Genomic DNA, 5745 nt, shown 5'->3' with positions numbered 1-5745 from the left:
GGCAAGAGAAATGTACAGAGGCATCCAAACTGTGAAAGAACAAGTAACATTATCATAATTTGCAGAAGATATGATAATATAAATAGAGAACTCTAAGGACTCCACAGGAAAAGTAATTAAAACAATAAACCAGTTCAGCAAATTGGCAGGTTACAAAAATCAACTCACAAAAATCAGTTGCCTTCTTATATACAAACAAGAGCCAGAAGAAGAAAGTAAGAAAGCCATCTCATTTACAGTCTCACCAAAATGAAAATTAAATACCTGGGAATAAACCTAACAAAGGAGGTGAAGGATCTATACAAGAAAAACTATAAAACATTGTTAAAAGAAGTATAAAAAGACACAAAGAAATGGAAAGAGATCTCGTGCTCATGGTTAGGAAGAATATATATTATCAAAATGGTCATCCTACCCAAAGCAATTTACAGATTCAATGTAATTCCCCCATCTCAATGGCATTCTTTAAAGAAATGGATCAAATATTGCTAAAATTCATATAGGATTACAAAAGACTCCACATAGACAAAGTTTTCCTAACTAAAAAGGAGGAATATGATGGTATTACCCGTCCAGACTTCAAACTATACTATAAAGCCATAATAATTAAAACAGCATGGCATTGGAACAAAAATAAACACACAAATCAATGGAATAGAAATAAGAGCCCAGGATTAAAGCCACATATACATGGGCAACTAATCTATGACAAAGGAGGGAAGAATTAAACTGGAACAAGGAAAGCTGCTTCAATAAATGTTGAGAAAATTGGACTGCCACATGCAAAAGAATGAAACTTAATACTCATACTACATATGAAAATCAACTCAAAATGGATCAATGACCTGGATGTAAGACCTGAAACTATAAAATACATAGAAAACATAGGTAAAATTCTCTATGATGTAAACTACAAAAATATCTTTGCAAATTTGTTCCCTACAGCAAGGAAAACAAAGGAGAATATAAACAAATGGGATTACAACAAAGTTAAAAGCTTCTCTGCAATTAAAGAGGCAGTTACTAAAACAAAGAGACACCCTACAGAATGGGAGAAAATATTTACACACCATACAATTGACAAGGAACTGATATGGAAGATCAACAAAGAGCTTATATGATGCAACAAAAAGAAAACAACTCAATCAAAAAATGGGCAGAAGGACTAAATAGGCACTTTCCCATGGTGGACATATAGATGGTGAACAGCACATGAAAAAAAATGTTCATTTTTTTAATCAGGGAAATGAAATCAAAACCACAATGAGATATTACTTCACACCAGTGAGAAATCAAAAATCCTGGAACCACAAGTGCAGCAGGGTGTGGAGTAAACAAAACCCTGTTACACTGTTGGAGGGAAAATAGACTGGTCCAGCCCCTATGCAAAGCGGTGTGGAGGTTCCTCCAAAGACTCAAAATGGATCCACCACATGTCCTATCATTTCAACTCCTAGGTTTCTACCCAAAGAGCATGAAAACACGATTTTGAAAGGAAACCTGCATTCCTATGCTTATAGCAACACTGTTTATGAAATTCAAGATATAGAAACAATCTAAATGTCCCAGAACAGATGAGAGGATCAAGAAGATGTGGTATATATACACAATGGAAAACTACTCCATGACTAAAAAAAGATAAACTCATGCCATTTGTGGCATTATGGATGGAGCTGGAATGGATTATGAAAAGCAAAATTAGCAAGGAGAAAGATAAATACTGGATGGTACTTATATCCTCAATTATATATGAAGAATATAGAGAAACTAAAGAAAGGGCAGGCGATTTACAAAACAACATGTGAGAACTGGTCACAGAGCCCAGGCATCTAGGTGGGGAGGTGGAGGGGGAAAACGTGTAAGCAGAGGAAGGAAGAGCACATGGACTGTGGTGGAAGACTTCGTGTGCTTTGGTAGCGGGAGAGTTACTGTAAATTTGCGCGGAGAAATTTGATACTGTCAAATATTAACGAAGATATAAAACAGCAGTACATCATGAAAATAAATAAAAAATTTGAAAAGAATGACAAGTGAAAAGGAAAGAGAAAAGAAAGGACTACAGTAAATCAATCATAAAAGTCAAACATCATAATAAAAGTTGATAAAAACATAAAATGAGCAAGTCTTCTCAGAGAGAATTTGGAGAAGAGTGTATGAGAAGAGCTGATTTTCTTACTGTAGTTTCCTGAAGGGAACACTTTTTTGAAAGGAATTAAAAAACGTAGTTTTTAATTTTTTGTAATGAACTTAATATCAATAATATATTGTCAATAATTAGGGCAGGGAGACTGGAGTGTAAGGGAGAAGGCACTTGCACATCACACATGTAACAAGGAGGCCATTTCCAAAACACATAAAAAAAAAACTGATGCAATGCAACAGCGCTAAAACAACGCAAACAGAAACAGGAAAACAGCCTATTCAGACACTTCTCCAAAGAAGACATTTAGTGGGTTCAGGCACAGCAGAAAATGCAGCATTGCTAGGTATTCACTCGAAAAATATGAGAAAGAGTAAGATTTATGCACTCCTATGTTCACAGCCGCATTAGTCACAATACACAGACATGGGATCAACCAGTGGGCCAACCTTCAGCCATCTGGATAAAAATAGAGATTGTTTACTCAGTAGAATACTACTCAGCTATTTAAAAGGTTAAAATAGCGCCTTCTGAGCCTCCCGGTGGCGCAGCGGTTGAGCGCTGGGTTGGGAGGCTGCCCACAGCCTCTGCAGTGCCGGTTCGATCTCTGGCCACCGGGTGAGGGTCCCACATGGCGCACAGACCTCTCCTTCCGCCCGCTGCTCCCCTTAGCAGTGTACTTCGTCAGCCTGCCTGTTCTGGCTCTGGTGAATTCTCTCACCCACCTGCACTTCTGACTGTACCCAGTGCTTGTATAAATTAATAAATAAATAAATCTTAAAAAATAAAATAAAATAGCGCCTTCTGGGACAAAATGGGTGGATCCTAAGGTGATGATGAGAAGTGAAGTAAGTCAGAAAGTGAAGCCGTTATTGGGTGGTTTCACTCATTACTGGAATAGAAATAATCAAAGGAAACAAGGAAGCAAAGCACGGGATATAAATCTTACGCTCTGTAAAAGGACACTGGGTACTAGAAGGAAAGGGTGGTGTGGAAGAGGGGACAGGGCGTAAGGGGACTGGCGGGGACGTAGGGGACAGGACATCTGCACGGGGTCTTGATGGAAGGTGAATGAAGCACAGGCACATGTTGGGGTGTGTGGCTGCTCCCCCGACATTACGTAGTTAGGTGAATGACAAGTTAGTAAGATTTTTTTTTTTTTTTTTTGTGGGACCCTAGCAGGCGGCCGGGGAATGAACAGGCACTTCAGAGGCTGCAGGCAACCTCGCAGCCCAGCGCTCAACCGCTGCGCCACCAGGGGAGGCCCGACAAGTTAGTAAGTTTTAAGAAAGAAGATAATGTTTCATTATGAGCAAAGAATCAAAAACGACTGATTTCCCAGAAAAAAAGGGTGATTCATGAATTTAGAATTCCTCTATTGAGAACATGAGTCTGATATAAAAAGACTTATTGACTGTGTTTCTCTGTTGGCTCAGTTAATGGAGAGTTTAGTAAAAAATGAAAAGTGAGGGGCCTCCTCTGGTGGAGCACTGCGCTGCGAAGCTGCCCACAGCCCTGCAACGCAGGGTCCATCCCCGGTCTACAGCGTGGGTCCCACATGGCGTGCAGACCTCTCCTGCCGCCCGCTGCTCCTCTCAGCAGTGTATTTCGTCAGTCTGCCTGTTCTGTTGCCTGCTCTGGCTCTGGTGAATTCTCTCACCCTCCTGTGCTTCTGACTGTACCCAGTGCTTCTATAAATAAATAAATAAATAAATCTTAAAAAAAAAAAAGAAAAAAAGAAAAGAAAAGTGAGCATGGGTCTTTTTAACTTGGCAAGAAGACTTGATATGAGGTCTACCTTCTTCACAGATTTTTATGTATACACAAGAGTATTGTAATGTCTAGAACTTATCTATCTTGCACAACTGGATTTTATGCATTTGTTTAGTCCCCTCCCTTTGTCCCTCTGCCTCGCTCCTGCTAACCCTCAAGTTTTCTTTTTTTTTTAAAGATTTATTTATTTATACAAGAACCGGGGTACAGGCCAGATGAGCGGGAGAGTGAGAGGATTCACCAGAGACAGAGCAGGGAACATAGCAGGCAGACTGATGAAATACACTGCTGAGGGGAGCAGTGGGCGCGACAGGAGAGGTCTCCCGTGCCCTGTGGGACCCTCGCCGGCCAGCTGGCCGGGATTGAACCAGCACTGCAGAGGCTGCAGACAGCTTCACAGTGTTGTGCTCAACCACCTGTGCCACCAGGGGAGGCCCTCAAGTTCTCTATTTCAATGAATTGACTATTGGCCGTAAGTGTGATCATGCAGTGTTTGTCCTGCAATTGACTTACTTCACTTGTACATGTTTACCTTTATTGAAATTTTTTATATGCCTGTTTTATGGTGTAAATCACTTAAGGATTTATGCTTTACTTTCAGTACTTTATATGGTGCTGATTTATTTCTAAAACTCCAAAGCTTTTTAAAGGTAAGCCATATGGAAATTTAAGGTTACCTGTAAAGAAAAGCTGATGTTGACTAAAGGTGATGTTCTTTGTTTTAATCTCTGCTGTTTCTTTGAAATCTGCACTGTATGTTTATTGAATGGCAAAATTGGAAAGGAAACCACACCACAGCAAATAGGAATAGTCAATAAACTTTCAGTCAAATTATCCAGACAGTAATATCTAAAGTACATTAGTGAAGAGGAAGCTATGCCAATCCACCGAGAAAAAAAAAAAGAGGCATCAGATACCTTTAAGTTTCTTCCAGAACTCCCACTGCATGGGGGACAGCTGTTAGCTACCATTAACTGATTGAATAGAGAGGTACCAGTTGAACAGAAACATCTGCCTTTGTTATCTGCAGAGACATATTTCCAAAATAGTAGAGCTGAGGTGCATTGGATTTATGGTCATATTGATATAAGTGTTTTGAACTGGGGTCTGTAAGTGAAGTTTTTGTTTACCCACACAATTCTCATTTTCTTAATTGTGCTCAGATTTTCATTAGTGCATCTCCTCTCCATCAATACCCTTCAACAAAAAGTCTGATGGTCTTACTGATTTATATGTGGAACTATCCAGACCGTTATCTCTGGTCACTATTCCCTGACCTGGCTGTCTCTCTCACACTATTTCTGTCAAAAACCAGCACTCGAAAGATTACTTGGGAATCAGGTTATTTCTCCTGCCTCTAAGAGCATCTCAACCTTCTCACAGTGATCGGAGTGGATCACTTCCCTAGTATGGAGTTTCCTCTGTCTGTGGGGCGGCAGCTGGGCACAAAGAACAAAGGGCGCAACAGCATGTGTGGTTTGTGACTCAATGACCCGGCAGTCCAGGGCTCAGGGGCACAGATTCTCCTACACCCCATTTGGAGGGATGCTAAAAATATTATGAACAGGAACATAGTTTGCGAGAGGGAGATCACATTCTTTTAACTTTATTGCAGTTATTGTAAATGAAAATGAACACAGATAATAAGTGAAAAAATTACAGAACAACTGACACTCTACAACGTAAACTTTGGCTTCCTGGTAAGCCAGGAAGGACTCAAATCCTGAAATTTGCTTCAGGATGGAAGAAAGATAAAACAAACATGATGAGGGTGAACGTGAGAATACTCAAGGGCCCCTTTGCGGAGCTTTGTTTTCAAGATGCTGCCGGGT

This window comes from Talpa occidentalis, unplaced genomic scaffold, assembly GCF_014898055.3.
Source record: "Talpa occidentalis isolate TD23 unplaced genomic scaffold, MPIMG_talOcc4v2.1 talOcc4.15, whole genome shotgun sequence".
In the NCBI taxonomy this organism is placed as follows: domain Eukaryota; kingdom Metazoa; phylum Chordata; class Mammalia; order Eulipotyphla; family Talpidae; genus Talpa; species Talpa occidentalis.
Note: the sequence above shows the minus strand (reverse complement) of the source record.